The sequence below is a fragment of the Piliocolobus tephrosceles genome, chromosome 12 (genome assembly GCF_002776525.5).
Source record: "Piliocolobus tephrosceles isolate RC106 chromosome 12, ASM277652v3, whole genome shotgun sequence".
NCBI lineage: Eukaryota > Metazoa > Chordata > Mammalia > Primates > Cercopithecidae > Piliocolobus > Piliocolobus tephrosceles.
This window is the reverse complement of record NC_045445.1, coordinates 26,436,428-26,448,529: the sequence shown is the minus strand read 5'-3', so window position 1 is coordinate 26,448,529 and position 12,102 is coordinate 26,436,428. Positions and strand designations below refer to the sequence as shown.

The 12,102-nt window shown below is 36.4% G+C and overlaps 1 pseudogene across 1 annotated transcript; it reads left to right on the top strand.

The window, feature by feature from the left end:
* Positions 1-2,639: 2,639 nt before the first annotated feature.
* Positions 2,640-3,057, top strand: LOC111531574 (annotated as a pseudogene). Its single transcript, XR_002728316.2, has one exon. The product of XR_002728316.2 is annotated as an NADH dehydrogenase [ubiquinone] 1 alpha subcomplex subunit 5-like (transcript).
* The last annotated feature ends 9,045 nt before the right edge of the window (positions 3,058-12,102 follow it).

Sequence of the window (12,102 nt, the reverse complement as noted above, 5' to 3'; positions counted from 1 at the left end):
TAAATGATGAATTGATGGGTACTGACGAGTTGATGGGTGCAGCACACCAACATGGCACATGTATACATATGTAACAAACCTGCACGTTATGCACATGTACCCTAGAACTTAAAGTATAATTAAAAAAAAAAAAAAGAAAGGTTATTCCTGTATTAAATATTTTAGTTAAGTCATGTGAACTTGCAAAGCATCTGAGTATATTATTTAATTAATAAGTACCCTTAAATTTTAAGCCAATTGAGTACCTTGGGGTCGGTAACACATTACAAATAGACGTACATACTCATATGCACACTCATAAACACAAAGATGCTATAGCTTTTACTTTAGAACTTTAGTCATGAAATATTAATACAAATGGATTTGTTTGCAAAAATAAAGCAAAATGAAATAACTGTCTAAAAACAGTGGTTTTTAGCTCAGTAGAAACATAACAGCAGATGTAAATCAAGCAAACCAAAAAGAGAGAGAGATAGAACTCTTAGGACTTCTATAGCTGCAAGTTGACATTTGGGCTCTGAATTTTGATGTAATTTGCTCATCAGTTTAAAATGTGCATAAAATACTGTAATATGTAAACCTGCTGCAGTACTAGGAAAGCTGACATGTCCTCAAAATTTTAATCTTACACAAACACTTGCTAGTAGAGGTGCCATAAAAACAATGGGGTGCCCAAAAGGGCTCATTCTACTTGTCTTTCCTCATTCTTAGATAATTTTTCCCATCTTTTTTCTCTTAAAATGAGGAACTGTGCTGTGGCCTAGGGTTTAGTGTAGTGGATCAAAATGTGCTAATTGTGGGCAGGACTTCACCGTGTGTCATCACTGAATTGTTTCTGTGCCTTAATATGACTCAGTTTCTCTCTCTGGAGGTCTATCACCCATGAGAGGGCTTAAAATGCAGAGTGACAAGCTACTAGCATTTTCTGGAGAAGCCCTTTTAAACTAATTTTGTTGGGGGTTCCTGTAGGGTGTTTGCACATTGCAGATGTTCCACAAACCAGACACTCTCACTCGGCAATTGGTCACCCAGGGGAAACTTTTTACTGGGAGGATTAAAATGCCTTTTCTCCTCAGAACTGAGGAAACACAGTCTCTCATTTATCTACGAACATGACAGTTCAGTTTCTCATGCAAATGTGCAGACAAGCCAATTGAGCTTAATTTTTAGAGAAAAAGCAATGGGGAAGACTCTGTAGAATGAATGTCTAGACTGGAATTAGGGTTCCAAGCAACAACTTTCTAGAGTAAAAATAAAACAACTAAGACCACTTTCTGTAAACTGTCCTCAGCCACACCCAAATTTGTTGCTCTCATCCACCATTACACATGTCAAACTCAAATCCTCTCACAGTACAAGGTAATGTCTGGTACCCCCAAAAGCCAAAGAGTCAGGTAATGCAATACAAGAAAGCAGAGCTTTAGGCCCAAGGAGAATCTGCCCATGACTCTTGACCATGACCTCAACAAAAAACACAACACCCTCGAAAGTGTGAGTAGCACTTTTGTTTTGAGTTCTTTAAAGGGTATGAGTCATTGGAAGCCTTCTCTAGATTTTTCTTGATGCCAAAGGTGACAAAGGAGGAAGGATGAATAGGGTAGAAGAAAAGTAAAAGTAAGAAAATCGTTTTTCTAAGGAATTAAGTGACCATAGAAACTAAACACATCATTCTTTGTTTTTTTTTGTTTGTTTCTTTTTCTTTTTTTCTTTTTGCAGCTCAAGGCATTGTAGCCAATTCATAGGCCTCGTTCCCCATAATTTGAAATTCTCATTCAGATTTGACCAAGTCATTTAGAGTTGGTCAAATCTGATAGGAGAAAGACCAAAATAACAACAACAATAAAAAATACAATTGCTGAGAGCTCTAATGGTAAGAAGAAATTAAGACCTGCTGGTTGTCACTGCTAACATTTAGTCATTATGGAGAGTTTCCAACATCAGAAAAAAAAAAAAAAAAAAAAAGCCCAATTTAGCTACTTACCTAGGAATGGAACCCCAGGCCAAGACTATTTTCTATCATCTTAGAATCAGGAAAACAAAAACAAAAACAAAAATTTAAACTAGCCATCACTGTTGGAAATCAGCTGAAACTTCAGAAAGCAGTTGCCTGTCCTCCATCATTATGGAAGCAGAAAAATTTACCTTACTCGTTGGAAGCAAGTAAAATAAACAGGAATAACATAAACATCAATAAAATAAACAGCAAAATAAACTTTAAATTTCACACAAAGTTTGGGAAATTGGCAATTCTCTTGAAGAGGGGCAGCTCACAGACCTCAGCAAATTGTCCTATTGGTTTGAGTCATAAAATTATCTTGAGGTAGGGTACCAAGCAGATATCCCAGCTAGAAAAACCAGGCATGAGATAGCAATAAAGGGCATGCAAATTAGAAAAGAGGAAGTGATTCTATCTGTTTGCCAATGATATGATTGTATACCCAGAACACTCTAAAGACTCCTCTAAAAGACTTTTAGATTTGATAAATGAATTCAGCTAAGTTTCAGGTTACAAAATTTATGCACACAAATCAGTAGCACTGCTAAACACCAGCAATGACCAAGTTGAGAACTGAACAAAAAACTTAATCCCTTTTGCAATAGCTACAAAAAAATAAATAAAACATCTAGAAATGGTCAGCGCTGTCATGGCGGGTGTGCTGAAGAAGACCACTGGCCTTGTGGGATTGGCTGTGTGCAGTACTCCACACGAGAGGCTAAGAATATTGTACACAAAGATTCTTGATGTTCTTGAGGAAATCCCTAAAAATGCAGCATATAGAAAGTATACAGAACAGATTACAAATGAGAAGCTGGCTATGGTTAAAGCGGAACCAGATGTTAAGAAATTAGAAGACCAACTTCAAAGTGGTCAATTAGAAGAGGTATTCTTCAGGCTGAACATGAACTAATTCTGGCAAGAAAAATGAGGGACTGGAAACCATGGGAGCCATTAGTGGAAGAGCCTCCTGCCGATCAGTGGAAATGGCCAATATAATTATTAAGTGACTTCGATGTGTTGATGGGAAACTGATGTAATTAAATATACTGTTATATTAAGAGTGTTTTCATATTACTGACATTTTATAATCAAGAAAAGCGATATAGAAAATATCTAGGAGACTGTTAAAATTGGTGATTATGGTAATACGGTCATGTGAATCCATTTTTGATTTATAAAGTATTCACACAAATTATTTCAAAGATGATATTTCTATGAACAGAGAGGTCATGGGAAGATTTGAAAATTATTAAAGAAAAATTCCTACAGATCTTCAATGCAGAGACCATAATTAAAAAGTAAAGTTTCTTCAGTAGTATGTTCAATACATCATTTAATTTTTTAAAGTTATCCTGAAGAAGAAAAGGTCCTTAATATAGTCTAAACAAATTTATAGATCACTGTTTGAAGTAAATAATATGAGTGAATATTTTCAAATGTGATAAAATGGCACAAGTGACTGGTGATAAAATTTGAAATTATGGTTAACCTCCTTAGCTGTGATCTTACGTATGTAAAATAAAAAAATATATAATTATATGTTGGATTACAAAAAAAAAAAAAAAACCATCTAGAAATATATTAACCAAGGGAGAAAAAGATCTCTACAAGGAAAGCTACAAAACGCTGATGAAAAAAATCATAGATGATGCAAACAAAAGGAAATATATCCTATGCTCATGGATTGGAAGAATCAATATTATTTAAATGGCAACACTGCCCCAAACAATCTATAGAGTCAATGCAATTTCTATCAAAATACCAATATTATTATTCACAGAACTTGAAGAAACACTCCTCAGATTCATGTGGAAAAAAAAAAAGAGGTGAAATAGTCAAAGCAATCCTAAGGAAAAAAATCTGGAGGCATCACATTACTCAAATTCACATTATACTACAAGGCTATAGGAATCAAAACAGCATGGTACTGGTATAAAAGTATATACATAGACCGATACAACAGAATATAGAATTCAGAAATAAAGCCAAACACTTACAATCAACTTATCTTTGGCAAAGCATACAAAAACATAAATTGAGGAAATGGCATACTATTCAATAAATGGTGCTGGGTAAACTGGATAGCCATATGTAAAAAATTAAAACAGGATCCCTATCTCTCACCATATACAAAAATCAACTCAAGATGGATTAAAGACTTACATCTAAGACCTGAAACCATAACAATTCAGAAGAGAACTCAGCTAAAACTCTTTGGGCCATTATTCTAGGCAACAGATTTATGACTAAAGACCCCAAAAGCAAATACAACAAAAATGAAAATAAATAAATAGGACCTAATTAAATTAAAAATCTTATGCACTGCAAAATAAATATTCATCAGCGTAAACAGACAGGCCACTAAATTGTGGACAATATTTGCATACTATGCATCTAACAAAGGACTAACATCCAGACTCTACAAGGAACTTAAAAAATCAGGAAGGAAAAAACAAATAATTCCATCAAAAAGTGGAAAAATAACAGTAGACATTTCTCAAAAGAAGATATACAAGTCATCAAATATTTGAAAAAAACTCAACATCACTAATTATCAGATAAATGTAAATTGAAACCTCAATGAGAGACTGCCTTACCCCAGCCAAAATGGCTATTATTAAAAAGCAAAACAAAAACAAAAACAATAATAGACGTTTGTGTGGATATGGTGAAAAGGGAATGCATATACACTGCTAGTGGGAGTGAAAATTAGTACAACCTCTATGGAAAACCCTATGGAGATTTCTCAAAGAACTAAAAATAGACCTATGATTCAATCCAGCAATCCCACTACTGAGTAACCAAATGTAAAGAACTCATGATATCAAAAGGATATCTACACATATATGGTTATCACAACACAATTCACAATTGCAAAGATATATAACCAACATAAGTGCCAAGAAATGAATAAATGGAAAAAGAAAATGTGGCATATATATGAAATGGAATACAACTCAGTCATAAATAAGAAAATATAATGTCTTTTGCAGCAAGTCACATAGAACTGGAGACTATTCTTCTAGGGTAACAGCTTGGGAATGAAGAACAAAATACTGCATGTTCTCACTTATAAGTGGGAGCTAAACGATAGGTATGCAAAGGCATATATGGTGGTATAATGGACATTGGAGACTCAGATGCAGGGAGAGTAGAAATGGGTTAAGGGATAAAAAGCTACAAATTGAGTATAATGTACTTTACCCAGGTAATGAGTGCACCAAAAATTTCAGACTTCACCACTATACAATGTATCCATGTAGCCAAAAACCACTTGCAGTCCCAAAGGTTGGAAATTTTAAAATATGTAAATTCAGAGTTCCCTAGCTGACAATTTTTTATGGCAGGAAACAGGAATCAAAGGACTGATAATCTTATTTTAAAATAGTAAAGAAAAACTTAAAAACTGGAGAATTAAAAAAATGTATAATACTACTATATCTCCCGCCTGACTGTGTACTTATATGTGTTTTGTGTTTGTGTTTTGTGTTTAATGATTATATAAATGAGCTCTAATTAATTGGCTTGAAGAAAAATAAGTGCTTAAATAAAATATTGTGTCAAAAATAAAAACTTTATTGCCTTTTAGTTCACATGACTTTAGTAAGTAATCTTTGGTAAATAAGGACAGTTTTAATGATTATTAATAAACTAAAATAAAAACGTCTTCAAACTTTAGGCATTTGGTCTAAAGTAGTCAGGTCAGATACTATCTTTACTAGACAGTTTAGAATCACAAACTGTTTCTATGACTTTTGATAATTGTTTGACTTGCCTGCCTCAAAGCTGTTAGATTTTAGGTAAGGCCTGGAAACATTTGTAGTTAGCCATACGCTTTAAATATGCTAGAAAGAGTCCGACATTATGTGTGGTTCTGTCCTGTAGCCGAGACTGTGCACCTGATATATAATCAAAATTGCTTACATTAAAAATATAAACTATGTGTTTTTGATTAAAAGGCATAAGAATGTGTTTTTTTAAAAAAGAAAGAGTTATTTTGTTTAATTGAGAGAATTTAAGGATTGTTTTTCTTTAAACGGAGAAGAAAACTGAAGGTTTAAGCGAATTGTGGAAGGTTTATGAAAGATTAAGCTTATAGCACTTCTGTGTGTGAGCAATTCGGCTAAAATTAAAAAAGGTGTTATTTACTTTCTGCATAAATTAAACATTAAAATAAATGTATGCTGATACATGGACAGAATCTGGGCTCATGTGTCAGAATAACAGGGTTTTATTAGGCATTGATCTGTTCTGCAAAAAAAAAATGGTAAAGAGTTATAAATTGTTTATTAAAATCTTACCTTATGGTCAAATTAAAATTAGATAGTTTCATATATGAGATTTTATTTAAAATTAGGTTTAACTTTAATAATACACTAGAGCAAAGATAAAATTTGGTTTTCTCCTTTTGAACAAGATTTACCTATAATATTGAGAGATGATAAATAATATTTGTTTAAACTACAGGAAAAAGAGGGGAGAGAAAAGAGACAGATTCAGTTGTTCTCATACTGTCTTTATTGGGTCTTGTTGTTTGAGAAACTGAATCTCTCCTTTATTATTGAGTACAGATTTTTACATTTTTGAATTTTTTTAGTTATTTTGTCTAAATAAATGACATAGTGATTGAGATTCTATTTTGCAATGTAAAGTGTTTTAAATACTTGATAAACTTTCTAAAGTCAAATTTTAAATTAAGCCTTTTATGACCTGATGAACCTTCTTAGATATTAGGTCCCCCTGACATCCAAAAGACATATTTGGCATACTAAAACCATATGGAACTGGAAGGAGGCAAAGATGGCTGACTACATGCAGCCAGGAGGAACATCTCCCACTGAGGGATCAAGACATTGGAAAGACTAGCACACTTCTAGCAGATCTTCAGAGGTAAAGCACTGAGAGTGAATGGAAAGAAGACACAGATGTTGGGCTGAAAGGCAAAGAATCTGAGAACACTGCACAGGGCTACCATGCACCAGTACTTGTTCCTGGCCCCTACCAACTCCTAGGGAAGGGCTGAGTTGAATAGGCAAAAAGCAACCCACTTACGCCACCGGCCTCTGGAATCCCAGCAGGAGACCCCCTCGATCACCACAGACACTTGAGCTGGCAGGAAGAGCTGCTTAGAGAAGTGGTGGGGGCAAAACTTCAGCCAGTGCAAAGCCCAGATGGTTTGATGGGGGAGCGTTGGTCATGAAGCACAGTCAGGGACACCCATCCTGCTAGGCTCCACTTGCCCTCATAGGAGACTTTATCCGTAGGGGAACTGTCAGACCTGAACTCTGCAGGGTGGTCTTGCCCATGAGACAGGGCCAATTTGACCTGAGCAGGCCTTGGTCTGCTGGCCTTCCCTGGAGGCCCAGTCAGGCTGTAACTGCTTGTAGTGCAACCCCCAGGTACCTCCTGGGTGTCCACATCACAGCACTTGTGCTGGCAGATTGCACCTGACTGGCAGAGTGCTCTAGCTGAGTGGTCTCCACAGACACATAGCAGCCTGACTACACCCTCCCTCTACTGAGGTCTCCCCCATGCCACTTTGCCTGCACACATTAGCCCATAGCAATCTCCCACATCACTTTGCCTGCATGTGTGTGCAAGTATGGACCTTGTCTTCTTTTCCCCACTAGGGTATGTGTGCACATGCACCCTACTGTGTCATTGCTGCCAGCATGAGTGCAACCTGCTCCCCTCCCCATTGCACTACCATTGTCCTTCACACATTGGTGGGCAGAAACCCACCAGCCCCACTGCTACTAGTACCATCCCCCAAATCCCCACCAGTGCCCTGCCCCATGCCTACACTGTTGCTGGAACAAAACTAGGCACAAAGAAAAGAAAGACCTCCCCTGATCTGAGAGGTAACTGCTGGCCACTTGAATGCTCAGAGGGTGAACACAGTCCTGTGCCCACGAATGCCCCACTCCCGTGCTAAGACTATCTACAATGCAAATGCATGCACAGTTGCCAGTGGGGGTGGGGATACCCCACTACCCTAAGCCAGGCTGCTACTTCTGCTGCTGTGATTGCCCTCATGGAGGCCGGTACCTTGGCACCCACTTGCATCCTGCTGCAGCTGATGAGTGTGCACCACATCATACTGATGCTGCCCCTGCAGCTGACACGTGCAAATGAGGAGAGATCTCCTGGCACCACCCATTACAATATTGTGACCAGTGGTCAGGGGGCACCTTAGATCTTTCAGTGCAGCAGATTTCTAACCTTAAGGAGCCAGAGAACAATCAGGGACTGATATCTGTCCTCCATAGCTAGAGCATGTACTGCAGGTGTCCAGAGCTGAGCCTTGGCCCCCTATAATCTTGTAGAAATGAAGCTAGTCAACCGAACTCACCCTATACCACAATCAAACCCCCAACGTCATCAAACAGGATAAAAGAAAAAAAATCTAAAGGTCAGCAACTTCAAAGACTGAAAAAACACCACCCCACAAAGATTAGAAAGAAGCCAGCACTAAAACTCTAACAACTCAAAAAGCCAGATGTCTTCCTTCCTTCAAATGATCACACCAGTTCTACATCAAGGATTCTTAATTGGGTTGAGATGGCTGAAATGACAGAAATATAATTCAGAATATAAATAGAAATGAAAATCGTCAACATTCAGAAGAATGTTAAAACTCAATCTAAGGAAGCTAAGAATCACAATAAAATGATACAGGAGCTGACAGACAAAATAGTACAGAAAAGAATGTGAACAACATGATAGAGCTCAAAAACATGCTACAAGAATTTTATAGTGCAACTGAAAATATTAAGAGCAGAACAGACCAAGCCTAGGAAAGAATCTCAGAGTTTTAAGACTGGCTTTCTGAAATAAGACAGACAAGAATAAAGAAAAATAAACAAAAAGGAACAAACAAAACACCCAATAAATATAGGATTATGTAAGGAGACCAAATCTATGACTTGGTGGCATCCCTGAAAAAGATGGGGAGAATGGAAGAAACTTGGAAAATGTATTTCAGAATATCATCCGTGAGAACTTCCCCAACTTAGGTAGAGAGACCAACATTTAAATTCAAAGAAATGCAGAGAACCACCATAAGATACTTCACAAAACAATCATTCCCAAGGCACATGATCATCAGGTTCTCCAAGGTGAAAATGAAAAAAAATATATTAAAGGCAGCTAGAGGGAAAGGACAGATCACCTACAAAGGAAAGCCCAATCAGCTAACAGCAGTCTTCTCAGCAAAAACTCTAAAAGCCAGAAGAGTTTGAGTACCTATATTTCACATTCTTAAAGAAATGAATTTTCAACCAAGAAATTCATATCTTGCAAAACTAAACTTTTGAAGCAAAAAAGAAATAAGATCTTTTCAGACAAGGAAATCCTGAGGGATTTTTTTTCACCACGAGACCTGCACTATAAAAGCTCCTAAAAGAAGCACTCAATATGTAAAGGGAAGACCACTACTAGCCACTACAGAAACACACTTAACTACACAGACCAGTGACACTATAAAGCAACCACAAATATAATTCTGCAAAATAACCACTTAACGACAAAATGACAGGATCAAATCCACATATATCAATACTTAACTTGAATGTAAATGGGCGAAATGCCCCAACTAAAAGGTACCGAGTGGAAAACTGGATAAACAAGCAAGACTTAATGGCATGCTGTCTTCAAGAGACCCATCTTACATGCAATGAGACCCATCTTATGTGCAATGACACACATAGTCTCAAAATAAAGGGATAGAGAAAAATCTACCAAACAAATGGAAAACAGTGAAAAGCAGAGGACACAATTCTAATTTCAGACAAAAGAGACCTCAAACAAAAATAAAAAGACAGTGAAGAGCATTACATAATGGTAAAGGCTTTGATTCAACAAGACCTAACCATCCTAAGTATATACTCCAACACAGGAGAATCCAGAATCATGAAGCAAATTCTCAGAGACCTTCAAAGAAACTTCAACTCCCACACAATAATAGTGAGAGACTTCAACATCTCACTGTCAGTATTCGACAGATTATTGAGGCAGAAAATTAACAAAGATATTCAGGATCTGAACTCAATATTGGAGCAAATGGACCTGACAAACATCTACAGAACTCTCCTTATGAAAACAACAAAATATACATTCTCTTCATTGGCATACTGCAAATACTCTAAAATTGACCACACTATCAGACATAAAACAATCATCAGCAAATGCAAAAGAACCGATGTCATACCAAACACACAGTTGGACTATAGCACAATAAAAATAGAAATCAAGACTAAGAAAATTGCTCAAAATCATGCAATCACATGGAAATTAAACAATCTGCTACTGAATGACATTTGAGTAAATGATAAAATTAAGACAGAAATGAAGAAGTTATTTGAAACTAGTGAGAACAATGATACAACATGCCACAATTTTTGGGACACAGCTATGGCAGTGTTAACGGGGAAATGCATAGCACTAAATATCCACATTAAACAGTTAGAAAGGTCTCAAATTAACAGTGGAGCATCACAAATAAAAGAGCTAGAGAAGCAAGATAAAACCAATACTAAAACTAGCATAAGACAATAAATAACCAAAATCTGAGCTGAATGGAAGAGGATAGAGACATGAAAACCCATACAAAAGATCGACAAATTCAGGAGGTGATTATTTGAAAAAAATTAATTAAATCAATAGACCACTAGTTAGACTAATGAGAAAAAAGATTCAAGCGAAGGCATTTAAAAATGACAAAAGGGATATTACCACTGATCCCACAGAAATGCAAATAACCATCAAAGACTAGGATGTATACCTCTACGTACATAAACTAGAAACTCTAGAAAAAAAGAACACATTCCTGGACTCACACACCCTCCGAAGACTGAACCAGGAAGAAATTCAATCCCTGAACACACCAATAATAAGCTCTGAAACTGAATTAGAAATAAATGGCCTACCAACCAAAGAAAGCTGAGGACCAGATGGATTTACAGCCAGATTCTACCAGCATACAAAGAAGAGCTGGTACCATGCCGACTGAAACTATTCCAAAAAATTCAGGAGAAGGGATTTCTCCCCAACTTATTCTATGAGGCCAGAATCATCCTGATACCAAATCCTGGCCGAGACACAACAAAAGAAAACTTTAGGCCAATATACTTGAGGAACATTGATGTAAAAATTCGCAACAAAATACTAGCAAACCAAGTTCAGCAGCACATCAAAAAGCTAATCCACCACGATCAAGTAGGCTTTATCCCTGGATGCAAGGTTGGTTCAACATATGCAAATCAATAAATGTGATTCATCAGATATACAAACTAAAGGCAAAAAACACATGATTATTTCAGTAAGATGCAGAAAAGGCTTTCAATAAAAACTTTAGTATCCCTTTATGTTAAAAACTCTCAATGAACTAGGTATTGAAGGAAAATATCTCAAAATAATAAGAGCCATCTATGACAAATCCACAGCCAACATCATATAAAATGGGCAAAATCAGGACACATTCTTCTTGAAAACTGGCACAAGACAAAGATGCTCTCTCTCACCACTCCTATCCAACACAGTATGAGAATTCCTGTAAAGGGCAATTAGGCAAGAGAAAGAAATGAAAGGCATCCAAACAGGAAGAGAGGAAGTCAAACTATCCCTGTTTGCAGATGACATGATTCTATTATCTAGAAAACCCCACAGTCTTGGCCCAAACGCTCCTAAAACTGATAAGCAACATCAACAAAGTTTCAGAATACAAAATCAAAGTGTAAAAATCACTAGCACTTTTATACATCAACAATGTCAACCAAGAGTCAGATCAGAAACCCAATCCCATTTACCATCTCTATAAAAAGAATGAAATATCTAGGAATTCAGCTAACCAGGAAGATGAAAGATGTCTACAATGAGAATTACAAAACACTTCTCAAGGAAATCAGATATGATACAACAAATTAAAATCATTCTATGCTCATGCATAGGAAGAATAAGTACCATTAAATTGGCCATACAGGCAAAAGCAATTTACAGATTCAATGCTATTCCTATCAAGCTACCAATGAAATTCTCCGTAGAACTAGAAAAAAACTATTTTAAAATTCATATGAAACAAAAAATGAGCTCAAATAGTCAAGGCA